Source organism: Solanum verrucosum, unplaced genomic scaffold, assembly GCF_900185275.1.
Source record: "Solanum verrucosum unplaced genomic scaffold, falcon-dt-bn FXZP01000167.1, whole genome shotgun sequence".
NCBI lineage: Eukaryota > Viridiplantae > Streptophyta > Magnoliopsida > Solanales > Solanaceae > Solanum > Solanum verrucosum.
This window is the reverse complement of record NW_026020391.1, coordinates 459,430-477,991: the sequence shown is the minus strand read 5'-3', so window position 1 is coordinate 477,991 and position 18,562 is coordinate 459,430. Positions and strand designations below refer to the sequence as shown.

Below are 18,562 nucleotides of genomic sequence, written 5' to 3'. Positions count from 1 at the left end.
AAAACAAATTCAAAAGCGACCTCACGAGGCCGCTATATGACCTTCTTTACTTGCATTTCTAAAATATAAACTGCAGGAAAGAGACCTCGTGAAGTCTCTTTACTGTATTTCTAAAAAAATAAACTGCCAGAAAGAGACCTCATGAGGTCTCTTTTATGAAATTTCTTAAAAATAAAATGTAAAAAAGTGACCTCATGAGGTCTCTTTCCTAGAAAAAAACTGGCAGTTTGTATCTGTTTTTGCAGCTGCTCATCACCTGTCATATTAATTCAATACATTTCTAATTAGCTAAATCAAGCTTTCAACAATCAACTGATACAATACATTTACTAAATATTCTCTTATCAACACAATATGCAACTCACCTTCAACGTAATTCGAAATTGAAAGAAAAACCATAAAATCCAAAGTTATATAATAGGATTTCAATGTTATCATGTATTCACAAAACAAATAAGTTCCATAAAACAGTCATAAAGTAAAGAACTTAGATTATCTATTACAACTCTAAACTTCACTAATGCGGTAGTGTGTTTGCCACATGATCCTCATCTTCTTCATCACTACTAGACTCATCTGTCATATTTCTTTGTTGACCATACACTGGATATCGAGTAGGTTGAGGCTGGGAGGGTCGAGGAGGGAAAGTGACATCATTGGAACAAGGGGGAATCCCTCCTGAAGCAAGTAATGCATCTAATTGAGCCTTAAGACCTGCATCTATGTCCCTCCGCCTTTCCTAGCCCGCGAGTCTTCGACTTGGCTAGATAGCTCGCTATCTTTTGCTCCATAGCCAAATTTTTCTTCATCGATTCATCATCATAGGACTACTTAAGCCTTCAAACTCAGAATGATATTCACGAAAGGTCTGTTGAGGCATGCCATAGGCATACCCATATCTACTCGGCCCACCAATCAAGTCTAGCCACACTCTCTCAGCCTGTTCTTGACTAAGTGGCATACCTCGATTTTCTTCTGGCTGAGTTTGTCGTAAATCCTCCAAAGCTTTGAAGATATCGATTCTAAATTGAATGGTATTATTATTAGACTATAAATTTAGAAAATAAGTAACTATTATTTTAAATTAGAGGCTTACATAGGTCAATTCAGCTCGCGGCTCAACCACACGTCTGGATCTTCCGATTTTTCTTCTTTCTTATGTGTGTTGCCTTGAATGCCTCAGCCTGGGTTACCGGTCTTCCTAGTTCCTTTTCCTACATATAAAACTAATTAAGTTATAATCAAGAGTAATTAAATATTAATACCTAAAATATATTTTTTTAAATTAAAGAAAAATGATTCATACCAATTTCCTCCTCACGCTTCCTTGACTTTGAGCCCCACTTGTGTGTAGAGAACCACCCTTAGTAGATGATCTAGCCCTTCTTACCGATCTCACTCATCTGCTTAAATCTTGGATCGTTCGCCCAATGCACAAGTAATTTTTCCAATCCTCCGGTAGAATCCACCGAGGATTCTTATTCTTTTTTACGAGCTTTCATCAACAAACTAGTGAGAACACGTGCAGCTTTCTTGTGAAAGTTTGCACAAATTTTGGTCTCATGTTCCAGACGCCAAGCACATTTTTTTTGCAATGAAAACCATAAAATTTTCAATTAATAAGTATTATTGAAGACAAGTATTTATATAGTGTTAAAGCAATAAATTTTTAATATACTCTAAACTCCAAAAAAATTTGCCTCTTGAGATTGCTTGGCATCTTTCCCCAAGTCGGAAAAACATCTCTATAGAGATCTTTGATTGCTTGAGAAATGATCCCCACAGCATCATCTGGATTGAAACTGTAATACAAAATTTTAACAGTTACAGGTTAAAACAAAGACAATTAAATGAGACAATCATAAACATAGGATATTTTGTAAAAAATAAAAATCTTACGTATAGCCGTCAGGCTCGATGACAAGTCTATTGTGCATATCTCTCACGCTAACTTGTGTAAGGACCCGACCAGCTGTAGCTGACTGATTTGTGGTAGGAGTGTTAGGCTCCGAACCATTACCTTGAAGGCGAAGACTCGACATCCCAAGTTGTGAAGAAGATGATGATGAAGGTTGTGAGTCTATAGGGTTGTGAGTAACTGTGCGAGAGTCACTAGATGTTGGTCGGTTAGCCTCTGGCGGCAAAACACTGTATCCATGTGGGGTAGCATACCCTGATGTGGGCACAAGTACGTGGGGGGGTGGCTGAGTATATTCCAATGGTGGATGCATATAGGTCGACGGAGGATTAATATGTGGAGGCACCCGACTATAAGGCTCAGTCTGCTTAGAATAGCAATGTATCGGAGTGTCTCTTGATGGGAGAGAATTTGTAGAGTCTGATCTTATACTTATCCCTATCGGTCGTCTACTAATCATACCATCCTTCTTTTTTTTTCTTTTTGGGGGCATTATCAATATTTTTGTTCTTATTACCACCTGCCATCTAAGTAACAAAAACATTCAAGTCAAATGAGGTTAGAAATTTACGTAACAAGTAAAGTTTCAATAAAAATTAACTAAAGCTGAAATTGAATTAACTACAAGTGTGTTTTGTTATGTTCATGAATGTTTGTTATGTCATTTCATCTATCAAATAAGAACAACTTCAAAGAAAAAATAAGTAAATATCATCTTGAAAAGGGAAAGGTGAAACGCAAAATAAGTGAACTAGGGGTTGGTGGGGTGTGAGGAGTAGCTTCTCTTAATTAACATCATTTTATTCCCAGGATGGAGATTCATTCTCCCCTTGTTGCTAATATTCAGAGACCTTTTTGGCATTATATTGTTGTTTTTGTGACTATGTCCAATGTCCATATTTAGTTTGACTGAGCAAAGAAACAGGAAAGCACTCAACTGCAAGGGAATTACAGGACAGTGCTAATTACAGTAGGAAGCTATCATTTTCAAGCTGATAAGGGAATTACTAGATTGCCAAAGTTGAAGCAGCAAGCATGCCTTCAATGACAAGCAAACTATAAAGAAATGAGTGATTCATTTTATTTTTGACTTTCTCAAAATTATTCTTTGACACAACAGGCCAACCAACTATGATATGTTACAAAACATTCCAGCCTTAGTCACCATTGAGCAGAATGATTTCCTTACAAAACTACCAGACCTGGAAGAAGTCAAGCAAGCAGTTTACGGACTTAACGGAGCATATACTTGATAACATCAGCCCACAAATAGTCAATGTAGATAATGACACATCATGGTGGATGGGAAATTCAAATGGAAAGTTCACAGTCAAATCAGCATGGAATGAATTAAGACGGAAATAGGAGAAAATACAAATCTTTGACTATATATGGACTAAAGGGCTGCCTATAAAGATTAATTTTTTTTTATGGAGAGGGTTTTTCAAGGCTGCTTGGGGGATTGTAGGACAGGATATCACAACATTTACCTTGAGTTTAATTCAATTCAAGTGTTATCAATTTACCTTGAGTTTAGTTCATTTAAGCAAGTGTTATCATGGTTTAGGTTGAAACTCAGGGCCCTATTTATCATGGACCAAAGTTGATGATATCAAATGTGTAACATAAACAAGACACATCTACCAAATCAAAAAGCAAATGGTGATACAGATCCAATATAGAATTCTTAGAGCAGTTCAAGACGCTGGTTAGAGATAGGTAATCAGAATACTCACTTGCAGATTTCATCCATTCAATACTCTCTTGTAACTTTTTTTTAAAAAAATCTCTCTAACTCAAAGTATTAGTTTGATTCTCACCCATATATGCGATCAGTTCTGCCGTCTGTCAGAAATGGCTGAGTTCTAAAAACTATAGAAGCACATTTAAAGCCAACAAGTACTATTAACAACATGAAGAAACGAAAATGTTGAAGATATAAGTTAAGGAACTTAAAGTATATCATCTCTAACATTTTAATATATTAGATAGGTGGTCACATACATCTTGTTGATCTCAAGGTGATTTAAATCATATCAAGACAACCTAAATACACCTAATAAATAAGCTATGCATTCTATGAAAAACTACCAAATAACCTCATATAAATTAAATTAACAACTAAAAGTACAAGGACCACATACTTACTTTTGAAACAATTTAAAAATTGGGGATCCACTTTAACAGAGAATCGAGAAACAATTTAGTAATGCAATATAAAATAATTAAGAAGAAGACTAAAGTAACATATAGATATAATATATAAACTCAACATACTAATTACATATATATATATATATAAACTCAACATACTAATTACTATTCATCCTCATCCTCATCCTCATCATCATCCTCTTCTTCATTCTCTTCTTCATCGAACAACTCTTCTTCATTAATTGATGCATTTGCCCCTTCATCTGTTATTTGTTCTATATCTACCTCTTCTAATATGTGTTTAGGATGCTCTAAATCATTTTCTAATTCAACATCCACGGTATGGTGAACACTTGATATATCATCATCCTGGTATGCAACATCCAACACGTTTTCAACTTCCACATGACCCATGGGTTTGGTTTTAATCACCACCAACCAATCTAATTTATCTGGACGCAAAGGATAAGGAGCATAGTACACTTGCTTAACATTTTGTGCAATAATGAAAGGATCATATGCTTCATACTCCCTTGTGTGCTTTACTTCAATGATATTATATTGTTTGATTTCTCTCGTACCTCTTTTTGGGGTTGGATCAAACCACTTGCATCTAAACAATACAATTTTTTTTATAGGCCAACCGGAATACTCCATTTCCAAAACCTCCTTGAGTACCCCATAATAATCAACTCCATCTTGATTTCCATCACCACCTTTCACCCAAACTCCACTATTGTTAGCTTTTTTATATTTGGAGCATTCTTCAGTATTGAATTTAAAACCATTTACAAGATACTTGTCCATTGAATAAATCTTGATGGGTCCCCAAGAAAGGTCCTTCAAAAATTGGTCAAATTGACTATTTTTTGTATCATAAATCTATAAATATTTGAAAAGTAGGAAATTAGCTATCAATTAAATATAGATTTATTTAACAATGATAGTATTATGAAAATATTATAAGACTTACGTAATCTTGAAACCACTTTGAGAAATGCTCAAACACTTTTTCATTGCCATATAAATACACAAAGTAGCTGTCAAAGAAGATGGATATTGAGTTAGTTGTTTTGCCTTGTAATTACATATTTTAGTGCAAAAACAACAACTTACTCAAGAAATGGTTTAACTTGTGGGCAATTCAACAAGACATGTGTCGATGCAGACTTAAACTCCATGGCACTAAGATTCCTCCTCGTACGTTTTTTTGAACCTTTGCCTGGTTGATTGAAGATTGATAGTGGCTTCATAGTCTCACCACCATCGTCATGGTGATTGGGTCTATTTTGAAAGCATGGCACACTACTTTCGAAGTAATAAGAACCAAAATCAGCTATCTCCCTAGCAAGATGGAATTCAACCATTGAGCCTTCAAGTCTATGTTTTTGCTTCATGCCCCGTTTAGACTTTCCAATAGTCCTACATTATATTATATTATCATTGATTTTAACAAAATAGTGATATAAAAATATTAAGAGTTAAACACTTACCTCTCAAATGGATACATCCATCTATATTGAACCGGACCTCCGAAGCGTGCTTCATGCACCAGATGTACAGGAAGATGCTCCATCACATCGAAAAATCCAGGTGGAAGAATCTTCTCCAACTTATTTGTAATTATAGGAATATTCTGATCCATCTGAACTAGGTTGTCTTCCCTTAACGTATTAGAACACAAGTCCTTGAAGAACAAACTAATTTCAGTCATAGGTTTCCAAATTCTATCGGGCAAGCCACTAAATGCAATGGGGAGTAATGTTTCCATGAAGACATGGCAATCATGACTTTTCATACCATGTAATTTTCCGTGCTCCATATCGACACGTTTTCCCAAATTTGAAGCATGTCCATCAGGCATATTAAGTTGCTCGACCCATTCACATATTTTACGCTTTTGATCCAGTGTAAATGAATAACTAGCCTTAGGCTTGAAGAACTTGTTGTTCTGTTTCTCTTGCAACCATAACTCTTTTCGCCTACAATATTCTGGTAAGTCCATTCTAGCTTTAACATTATCTTTTGTCTTGCCATTGACATCCATTACTGTGTTGAATAAATTATCAAAGTAATTTTTTTCGATATGCATGACATCAAGATTATGTCGAAGTAGATTATCTTTCCAATATGGTAACTCCCAGAATATGCTTTGTTTTGTCCAATTATGTGCAACACCATATCCATCAAATTTGTACGGTTGTTCTTCTGTAACCTTTGGAAATTGTTGAACCCTCTCCCAAACTTGTTCTCCAGTCAAGATTGGAGGAGGACAACCTTGTTCAACAGTATTCTTTCTGAATGCATTTTTCATACTCCTAAACTCATGATCCATTGGCAAGAACTGTCGATGACAATCAAACCAAGAATTTTTACGACCATGTTTCAAAGTGAATGATTTAGTATTTTCCATACAGCAAGGACAAGCTAACTTTCCCCCTGTCATCCACCCGGACAACATTCCATACGCAGGAAAATCATTAATAGTCCACATTAAGGCAACCCGCAAATTAAAATTTTGCTTAAGAGACACATCAAATGTTTCAACCCCTTGAACCCACAATTGTTTCAACTCATCAATCAAAGGTTGCAAGTATACATCAATCAAGACTTTTGGATTCCGTGGGCCAGGAATGACACAATTGAGAAATATATATGGACTGGTCATGCACATCTCAGGTGGAAGATTATATGGTGTTACAAATACAGGCCAACAAGAATATGGTGCAGCAGAAACAGAATGTGGCGTGAATCCATCTGAACATAAACCCAATCTAATGTTCCGTGGTTCGGCTGCAAACTGTGGATATGTTCTATCAAAATGCTTCCAGGCCTCTCCATCGGAAGGATGGCACATAACACCAAGTGGTCTTCTATTTTCATGGTGCCATCTCATATGAGGAGCAGATCTATTAGATGCATACAACCTCTTTAACCTTGGTATAAGAGGTAAGTAATGCATCGCCTTAATAGGAACTTTCTTCCCACTAGGAGTCTGCTTATAACGAGATTTTCCACAAAACTTACACGATTCTAGATCAATATCATCCTTATAGTATAACATGTAACCATTTTCACAACAATGAATTCTCATCGATGACAATCCTAACTTTGATACCAACCTCTTTGCCTTATAGAAATTATCAGGTATCTCTAGCTTTGGGTCAACTAAATCATGCATAAGGTCAATCACAGAGTCCATTGCCCCTTGCAGAACATTCCAATTTGATTTGATACTTAATAATCTAACAGCAATTGACAACTGCGAGTGTGGACTCCCCTCATATAAAGGCCGACTAGCAACTTCCAATTGTTCAAAGAAAATTTTACATTCAGCATTAGGAGCTTCTTCACCTTGATTACCAGATTCAAAATCAGAATGCACCCCAAACGCATCCTGAACCATGTCATGCATTCTATAATTTTGTGCATTAGAATTCACTGCGCTACTACTTTCACCAGGAACATAATGTTGAAATACATCAAAACTGTTATCAATTTCTCCATGACTAGTCCACACTGTGTATTCTCTTTTAAACCCATTTCAATAGAGATGAAGCTCAACAATATCTGGTTTTTCATAATTCAAACATTGACATTTATTACAAGGACACTTAATCATACCACTACGTTGAAAAGGTTCTAGTGTCTTTGCATACTCCACAAAACCAGTGACACCTTCTACAAATTCAGGTCTTAGTCCCATTCGACCAAAATTAGTCATATTATACATCCAACTACGATCCATCTACATAAAGATCACAAAAATTTAAATTTGTCAAACACTAAATTATGTAATAATTTACTAAAAATCAAATTGTAACAATCCTAGTAGGGACTGCTTAACGAGGCCTTGTGCAAATGAGTAAATGTATCTTTGGTGACTATAAAAACATAGTTCTCTCAACAGTTTGTCACAAATAATGTCCCCTTCCCTAAATAAATCTAAATAGAATACATCATTAAAATAATAGTAGAAAGGTGACACTATTACAGAAGGGTCAAAGACCCTTCTGGGCACAATGATTTCTGGTTTCTTAACTCTCCTCTCCTTATTACTGCACAATGGTTTATATCTATAGGCTATAGTATGTATATAACTTTCCTCTCCTCATTACCACAACAAATAAAACAATAGGTAGATCCATATGTCATCTTAGTTTCTCATAAACAAAGAACAAAAAAGAAAGCATATCTATTTTTTTATAACGAATTTATAACTAACCGGAAAAGTCGACCGCAAGGCTAGTAGTAAGATCTGCCGGGATCTGCAGAAAGAAACAATGGCTCTAAAGGAGATCCAATAGAACACCAACAATTAAAATGACTTAGTCAATGTCAACCATATATGTTGTTCAATATTTCTATGAAAGCAGATGCATCACATGAAGCCAACAGGGACTATTAAGGGTCAAGGACCTTTCTGGGTACAATGGTTTCTTAATTTTTCTCTCCTCGCTCATTGTTGCACGATGGTTTATATCGATAGACTATACTATATATATATATATATATAACTTTCCTCTCCTCTAGTTAAAAAACAACTAAAATACATACAGAGACATGAACCAAAATGATATTAGTTCTAAATTTAAATCAGAATTCAACACATGATTATTAGGAATTATTTAGAGTGAGATATAAAGTATAATAATCTCAAAATATAATACAAAATCTTCATAACAGATTTTATTTCTTTATTCATTAATACCCATGTATCTTCTTCTAAATTATATGATATAAAAACTTGCTAGCATTCATGTTAATCATCACGAGAAGTCAAAACAGGACATTAAGATAAAACAAGAGTAAAACCCAAAGTTAATATATGTTCATGAAGTGAAAAGAGAATCACAAATTCTACTTAATCTTGCAGTAAATTGAAAGAGAGAGTTTGCATTGATGGATGCTTGCAATAAACAAACAATATAGTTACAACTTGGTTTAAAGATTGAAAGATTCACCTTTATTTGCAGAGAAAGAAATTGACACAGAGATTTTGAATCGACGATGAAAGCTTGGGCTTCAAACCGAGGGAGTTTCGATGGTGAAAACTAACACTTCGAACGGATGGTGAAAACTCAAACTTCTAACTGAGCGATAATCGGAGGATACACATCTGTAAAGCTATGGGGAAGAGACAAGTTAGGGCTTTTTTTTAGCTTTTAAGTGAAGAGCGGGAAAGAAGATGAGCTAAATTAAAAATGCCTCCTATTTTAATTTAATAAAAATAAGAGACCTCACAAGGTCTCTTATTTTAAAATATTATTTAACAAATTTGACTAATTAATTGAGACCTCACGAGGTATCTAAAATTAAATTAGTATTTTTTATTTTAACAAATAGTGACCTCGTGAGGTCGCATATTTTATACGAAAACATACTATAAAATAAAAAAAGTAAAATAAGTCACTTATATTATTAATTAGGCAGATTTTTTTTATGAAATTGACCTCACGAGGTCTTTCATGTTAAGAAATAATTAAAAAAAAGTTACTAATGCAAATAGCGACCTAATGAGGTCTCTTTTTAGCGACCTATTTTTGAGGTCTCTTTTTTTAGGTCTCCTTTTGTAATATTTTTAGTAGTGACTCGGCATATACACATCTGACATAATACATAGAAAATGAGTTAATTACCTTGTTGAATCTAAAATCTTTCTTCAAGTTTTGAAGAAAACTTCAACAAAATAAGTAGTAGTTGGGTATTGTTAATCGTGAGGTGTGATTATGGGTTGATTTAGCTGTTGGGTATTGTTAATTGATAGTTTAAATGTTGTTTAAAAGTGATTTCATTCAGTAACTGTGGTTTAATCTAAAGGGTTGTAGTTGCAAATGCAACTCTACCTTCGTGTTTTTTGGCTTACTCGAGAGAGAGGTTTTAAAACCAAGATTATTGATTTGATGGTCTGTGGGTATTGGGTTTTCGTGGGTTCAACGAGAGAGAGTGAATCCTAAACCCTTTTCCACACATTCAGCTCAAGAGAGTGAATGGACTAAATCATAGGTTGTTCTTAATTGTTGTATATTGGTGTTCGAGAGAAACCAATTTGATTCGGAGTAAATTGTTCGAGAGAAAGTTTATCCCCACTAAAGTCTAGCTTATTCACTGATTTACAACTATTTACAATTAATTGAACTCACCCATTTGTCTACCTTATCCCTTAATCAGATCACATCCCAAGAAACCGTCTCTATACATGTTACTTTCGTGTTATTTGTTGTTGTAGTTGATAATTGCAATCAAAACCCCCCTATTATTTGACACTTGTGTCACCCCAAACTTGAACCATGCTTTTATTCGTTAATGTTTTTACCTATGATTGACTTGAACATATTCATGCTTTTCTATTGATTCTCTAATACATACAACTCCATGTGGGATTCGACCACAACTCACTTAGTTGGGTTATTGTACTGACTAACGATCGTTGATACTTAGATTTGGAAGAAGTGTCCTGATACGTGAAATCAATTTTACCTTCAGATTTTTTTTATAGGAAAATCCACAGGAAACTTATTTTCTTGTGAATTTTCATACATAATCCGCAGGAAAATTTCTATGTAATTCACACTTTTCTTGTAGTGAGAATATCAAACTCCATGAGCAAGTCGAGGATGAATTTTCTCTGGCAAAGCATCAAACCATATGATTCACGAAGTACATCCATTCCAAGGAAAAAGTGTAAGTTCCCCGAATCTTTTATTTTGAATTCTTGATCAAGGAAGATCCTCAAAGCATGCATGTGTTCCTGATCATTCCCTGTAAAAAAGATATAATCAACATATATATTCAGAATCAAAATGGAAGAGTCTGATTTCTTTACAAAAAGTGAATAATAATTTAGTGAATGCCTGAATCCTTTAAAGTTTAAGGCATATGTGTGTTTAGCATACCATTGTCTCGATGCTTGACGAAGTCCATAGAGCGACCTATTCAACTTACAGGCGTATTTAGACGAAGGATGAGTGATTCCTACTAGAAATTTCATGTAGACTTCCTCATCTAAGTCTCCATGTAAGAAGGCATTATTCACATCCAATTGATAAGGCCCCAACCCTTATTTACTGTTATATCAAAATGCATCTGATGGTAGTCATTTTCACCACTAGAGAGAAAATTTCATTAAAATCAATTCACTCTCTTTGTATATCACCTCCTATCACCATTTGAGATTTTAGTCTCTCAATATTGCCATCAGAGTGTTGCTTAACCTTGTAAACTCACTTACATGGTAGAACCTTCCGATCGGGGTGTAGTTCTACTACATTCCAAGTTTTGTTTAATTTCAGAGCCTGAATTTCCAATTCCATAGCTGCCTGCCACCCAGAATGATGAACAACCTGTGAAAGAACTAATAGGTTCTTGAATTTTATATAAAGAGTTGATCATATTTTGGTTGGTAGAAGACAGACCACTAAAGGGAAAAGACTCAGGTGTGACAGACGGAGGAAAACAAGAATTGCGTACATCAGTCAATTATATAGCATTGCATAAGTATTCCTGTAGGTAAGAAGGTGTCTTGTGTTGTCTACTAGATTTCCTCATGACATCAACCATTGTAGGTTGTGAAAAGGTAATAAAGTGAACATGTGAAGTAGGGTCTGTTGTTGGTTCTAGTTGAGGGGAAGAATCATGAACTATAGTTGGAGAAGGTCATACTATATGATAGGATCATTTTAAGGGACAAGATAATCCACAAGTAATGAAAAGACATCAAAAGAATGATCTGCCAATGTATGTTGGTTAGCAGTAGGAAATAAGGAATCGGTAGGAACAGAGGAAATGTTGGGAAAAAAAGGAAAAATAGACTCATGAAAGACAACATCCTGTGAAACGAAATATTGTAGAGATTTAAGAATGAGAACTTTGTAGATATTTTTGTCATGTGGATACCCTTGAAGCACACAAGGAATCGCCATTGGATCAAACTTACTCCTTTGTTTGAAAGGGTAGAAACAAAACGTAAACAACCAAAACTTATAATAATAGAATATTACGGTTTGGTGTTAAAAATTGTCTCATATGGTGTTTTGAGATTTATGACTTTGGAGGGAAATCTATTAATTAAATATGTTGCTGTCAAAAGACAGACTCCCGAATAGCTAATAGGAAGGTGAGACTAATACAACAGAGCCCTGAAAGATTCTAATAGGTGTTTATGTTTTCGCTCAACAATTCCATTTTGTTGTGGGGTGGACACACAATATGTTTGATGGATAAGTCTTAAGGATTGAAAAAATTATGAATGTGTTTTCCCACTTCCCAATTGAAAAGCATTGTGCTACGTGATTTTCATTACTTTCTTGTTAAATTGTCATTCTACCATGGTAAGGAAGGATTTCAAAATGGTGAAGGCATTAGATTTAGAACTTAGCATGTAGGTCCAAGTACCTCTTCTAAAATCATCATCTATTGTGAGAAAAAAATTAAAGCCATGATTAGCAGCATGATTATAGGTCCCCATGTATCCACATGAATTAACTCAGAAGTTGATTTAATAGATATTGTTATAAATTGGAAAGGGAGTTTGGATTGTCTCGTCATGAGAAAAACAACACAAGGAGTCAAGTTTTTAGAAGATACTGGAAAAGAGATAACAAAAATATTTATCATATTGCTCAAAGGCATATGTACTAATATAATATTTCATCGTTTTTCTGTTACATTTGTAGATGAAGAACTAAAACGGGAATTAAAAACTGCATTTGGAACAGATTTCTTAAAAATTAAGCTAGACTAGAACTAGATTCCTTGCTTGAATTGAAAACTTGAACTTGCTTGAATTGGCTTGAGGGAACTATTGTTGATTGTCTTGTTTTAAGGATATAGAGTCCCTCTTGCTCCTTACCAATCTCCAGAGGGCTCTTCAGAGAAGGGCCCTAAAATAAAATAAAAAATTGGGAGTACCAGAGATGAGTGCAAAACTTATGAACAAATATCAGATTAAACCTGAAAAGGGGTATAAACAAAATGTTGTGCAGAATCATATTAGATATTAGTGTGACTGTTCCTTCATAAGTAACCTTGACTCTATAGGAATTAAGAAAGCTTACCATGATAGGTTTAGGAAGAACTTTAACATTTGAATGGAATTCCCTATTATAGTTCATATGCTCAGTTGCTCCAGTATCTAATATGCAAGAATTTCTATCAATTTCAATAAAGCAGGGATAAGAAATGAAGAACTTTGACATACCAGAAAGACTGAGATTTGCCACTCCTTCAGATCCTCTTACATTCTGATTTGATTTCATCTATTGAAGCATTTGTAATATTTGTGTTATGTATTCTCCTACTGAGAGCTTGGACTTCTGGAGCATTGGTGTCTCTTTGAGTAAATCATTCACTTTGATTGTAAACACTTGAGTTGAAAGAAGTACTTCCCTACGATGTGCCTTGAAATTTTCTAGGTTTTGTGAATTTAAATTCAACAGAAAACCCATGGATCCTGAAGCACTTATCCACACTGTGACCTTGCTTATTATAGTAGGTGTAACACCCCAAAAATATAATGACCTACGCTAGAGCCTATCATGTAGTCTAGTGTCTTAAAAAGGGTTAACGTCCAGATAAGAGTCGAGAAATAACTTCCCTAACTTAGTACTAAGGTCCTAGTGCCTATACGTCAAGGCATGGCCCCCAAGGACCCCCCAAGGGTCCTTGAGGCGGACCAATGGGCTGTCCAAAAAGCTGTTAAAAATAGCATGAACCACGATTGGGCACCCACGAGCCGTGGGTGGACCCACGCTCCGTGGTTGGGGAGTCGTGGGTTGAGACTTAGTCTCCCCAATCTTTCCCCCCAAACCACGAATGACCAGTACGGTCCGTGGTTCCACCCACACCCCGTAGGTAGGAGTTTTGTGGGTGGGGGTCTGCAAAAGCTGTCCAAAATGGCTATGGGTCAAACATTCCAATAAAATCTAAATTAATTAAATAAGGGTGGGTACGGTTATTATTAGTTGTTTTAGACCTATATGAATACTTTTAATTCATTAAACTCAACTTAATACCTCACAACGCACAAACTCAAATTAGAAACCAACTTTCCTCTCCCAAAAATTCTCTCTCTAAGACTCCATTGAAGAACAAGGTCAAGGTCAAGCTAGGGGTTCAAGAACCAACCTTTCTTCCTCAATTTCATGTGGAAATCTCCCTAAGGTATGTATGTTTTTCATTCTTGGGTAGCTATCACCCAAGAAGTTCTTTCAAAGTATGGTTTTAAGACTTCCAAAACCTAGGGTTTTCATCTAGCCATGGGTCTTCTTCCATAATGATTTAAATTGTTTAATTATGGTTTATTATGATTAATTAGGATGATTTATGCTTGGATTAATGGAGTATTGATGGGTTTTGATGAAAATCTCCCTTGACCCATGATTTCCCCTTCTTCTCTAATTGTGAACTAAGGTGTGACTTGATTGATCATGTATGCTTGACAATTGATTATGTTTATGTTTATTAAGTTGTTGAATCATGTAATTCCCATATCTAGTGTTGTAATTCTAGAAGTTAGGGTTGATCTTGATTCCTAGTCATAAAGGGCAATAGCTAGGGTTTGTGTATGTTGATGAAGATTGCATATGAACTCATGATTCACTTAGATAGTGGTGATCTTATGGCTATTATGTAATTTTGGTAGTGATTCAATATCCTTCTTACCTATATCATTTACACTTGATTATGCATTGAAGTATGTATGTATGTTTATGATAAGCTTGTTGTGTTGATGGAAAGGTCATTCTCATGAACACACTATGAATATAATGTGAAAGGTTTACTCACATGTGAATGATTCTAAGGTTGAAAGGACATTCTCACCTAATGAATCTATGATTTATTATGATGTATGTTGGTTTGACTGCCTAGTGCATTCTCTTATGAACATGAACCTAAGTAAAGGTTTAATATGACTTTTAAAGGGAATTATGCTTAGCACCAAGCGGATATGAACAATAAGATAGGAAGCTTTTCCGTTTAGTAAGTTTGGCTTTCCAATATAGGTTATCTCATGAGATGGAAACCTTTACACTAGTAGTCCGAGTTTGTAACGACCGTAAAAATGAATAAGTTAAACTAGAGCCTAACTAGTTTGTGTTTGAGTTTGCTGTGAGGTTTGAGGGTGTTTGATGTTCTACCGAGTCATGGTTGAGGGGTTAAATGTCAAGGTTCGACACCCCATGGAACACCGTAGGGGTCCTTGAGGAGGACCCTAAGCTTAAACCCCAAGGCTGCCCCAAATGAAGAATGTTTCCAAACACTTGGTGACCTACGGAAGGGGTCCACGCCCCATAGGTCCATCCACGCCCCGTGGATGGCCTCCACTGGTCAAGACTGTCCAAGCCAGGCTACAGCCCCAGACCACGGACCAACAGTACTGTCTGTGAATAGACTCACGGTCCGTGAGTCTAGGGCGTGAGTTGGATTTGTGTTTGTTGTCAAGGTGCGGCCTAGCTATGGGTGGATTGGTAAATTCACCCCAAGTCCTAATAACTGTTTGCAAGGCCTAGCTAACGGATGGTTGGGGATTGTTCAAGTTGGCCTTCCTTGATAGGTTTTTCCCCTAGAGTTGAGGGAGTGAAAGATGCAAGAATTCATCAACCTTCACCAAAGTGGTATGAGTGTGAAGGAATATAGCCTTAAGTGCACCCAATTGTCTAAGCATGTTCCAACCATAGTGGTGGACTCTAGGGCTAAGATGAACAAATTTGTTATGGGGATATCTGACTTGGTGGTCAACGAATGCCATTCGGTGATGCTCATCCCAAGTTTGAATATTTCACATCTAATGGTTCATGCCGAACAAATAGAGGAACAAAATCTCAAGTAAGTCAGTAGAGAAGCGAAGAGGGCAAGGACCGATGATGGGAATTCTTCCAAGGGTAAGTTTGAGTTTCAAGGTAAACTAAGGTTCAAGCAGAGGTTTTCCAACCAAGGCTCCTCTAGCACTCCAAAGGTTAACAAAGATAGGGTGTCTAACCCTAAGACACAAGGAGGTAATAGTGGTGTCTCTTATGTTGAAAGACCTAGTTGTGCAAAGTGTGGCAAGAAACATGAAGGCAAGTGCCTAGTTGGCACGGATGGTTGCTTTAGTTGTGGGAAAAGCGGTCATATGAAGAGAGATTGTCATATGCTAAAGGTTCAAGGGAGAGAGGGCAAGCAAGTCCCTCCAAGTGGCTCAAATGCCGATGCTCCCAAGAAGAACCACTTATATGCTCTTCAATCCCGAGGTGACCAAGAGAGCTCCCAGGATTTGGTGACGGGTATGTTGTAAGTCTTTTCCATTAATGTTTATGCATTGTTAGACCCCCGGTGCCACATTGTCTTTTGTTACACCTTTTGTGGCTATGAAATTAGAAATGCTCCCCGATGTGTTAGAAGAACCTTTTTTGGTGTCTACCCCGGTGGGTGACTTGGTTGTAGCTAAAAGAGTTTATAGGGGTTGTCCCATTTCATGGTCTCACAAAGTCACTTTGGTTAATTTCTTTGATGTCATCTTGGGGATGGATTGGTTGCATGCTTGTTTTGCGTCCATTGATTGTAGAACCCAGGTAATTAAGTTTCAATTTCCAAATGAACCTACTTTAGAATGGAAGGGGGAAAATTCTATCCCTAGAGGTCGTTTTGTGTCATGTCTAAAAGCTAGAAAAATGATCTCAAAGGGGTGCATGTATCACATTGTTAGGTCTATGGACATTCTTTGGAGTCTATCCCCGTAGTGAGTGAGTATTCGGAGGTCTTCCCCGATGACTTGCCCGATATTTCTCCCGAATGGGAAATAGACTTTGGCATTGATCTTTTGTCGGATACACAACCCATATCTATTCACCCTTACCGGATGGCTCCGGCCGAATTAAAGGAATAGAAGGAACAACTCAAGGACTTGTTAGAAAAGCGTTTTATTCAACCAAGCATATCTCCATGGGGTGCTCCGGTATTGTTCGTAAAGAAGAAAGATGGGTCCCTTAGGATGTATATTGATTACCACCAATTGAATAAGGTCACTATAAACAATAAGTATCCACTTCCTAGGATTGACGATTTGTTTGATCAACTCCAAGGGGATAACTTTTTCTCCAAGATAGATCTTCGTTCGGGTTACCATAAACTAAGGGTAAGAGGATGTGACATTCCTAAGACGGCCTTTAGGACCCGGTACGGTCACTACGAATTTGTGGTTATGTCTTTTGGGTTAACAAATGCCCCGGTGGCATTCATGGACCTAACAAATAAGGTGTTTAGGCAATATATTGATTCATTTGTGATCATTTGTATTGATGATATTTTAATCTATTCAAAGAGTGAGGATGATCATATGAAGCATTTGAGGATTGTATTGCAAGTCCTTAAGGACCACCAATTATATGCTAATTTTAGTAAATGTGAGTTTTGGCTAAGATCGGTTGCTTTCCTTGGACACATTGTGTCGGGTATGGGTATTGAGGTTGATCCTAAGAAGACGGATGCAGTCAAGAGTTGGCCTAGACCTCTAATTCCTACCGATGTTAAAAGCTTTTTGGGTTTATCCAACTATTATAGGAGGTTTGTTGAGGGTTTTTCCTCCATTGCTTCTCCGTTGATGACTTTAACTCACAAGAAAGCTAAATTTGTGTGGTTGGAGGCTTGTGAGAAAAGCTTCCAAGAATTGAAAGATAGACTTACTTCCGTTCCGGTGTTGACCTTATCGGAGGGTACCGATGGGTTTGTAGTATATTGTGACATTTCTCGAGTGGGTTTGGGATGTGTCCTTATGCTACGGGGTAAAGTGATTGACTATGCTTCGAGGCAACTCAAGGTACATGAAAAGAACTATCCGACTTATGATCTTGAACTAGCGGCAGTGGTGTTTGCCTTGAAAATATGGAGGCACTACCTATATGGGGTCCATGTAGATGTCTTCATTGATCACAAGAGTCTTCAATATGTGATTACCCAAAAAGACTTGAATCTCCGACAAAGATGGTGATTAGAACTTTTAAAGGAGTATGACATGAGTGTCCTTTACCACCCCAGGAAAGCTAATGTAGTTGTGGAAGCCCTAAGTAGATTGTCCATGAGTAGTGTGGATCATGTAGAAGATGAGAAGAAGGAATTGGTTCGTGATGTTCATAGGTTGGCTCGGATAGGTATCCAACTAGTGGATTCCACCAAAGTTTGATTCATGGTCCATCATAGTTCCAAATCGTCCGTTGTGGTTGATGTGAAGTCTAAACAACACCTTTATCCCATATTAATGGAGTTGAAAGAATTGTTTCTCAACAAGTCCGTTGAGGCTTTCTCCCAAGAGGGGATGGGGAGCTTAGGTACCAAGGTAGGTTATGTGTTCCGGATGTTGATGGCTTGAGAGAGCAAATTTTAGAAGAGGCACATGGTTTGCGGTATTCTATTCATCCGGGAACCACCAAGATGTATCGTGATCTATGGGAAGATTATTGGTGGAATGGCATGGAAAGGGATATAACGAGTTTTGTGGCTAAATATCCGAATTGT

The 18,562-nt window shown here is 36.6% G+C and overlaps 1 pseudogene; it reads right to left on the bottom strand.

Moving 5' to 3' along the window:
- Positions 1 to 502: 502 nt before the first annotated feature.
- LOC125839172 (uncharacterized) lies at positions 503 to 7,812 on the bottom strand (annotated as a pseudogene).
- Between the last annotated feature and the right edge of the window lie 10,750 nt (positions 7,813 to 18,562).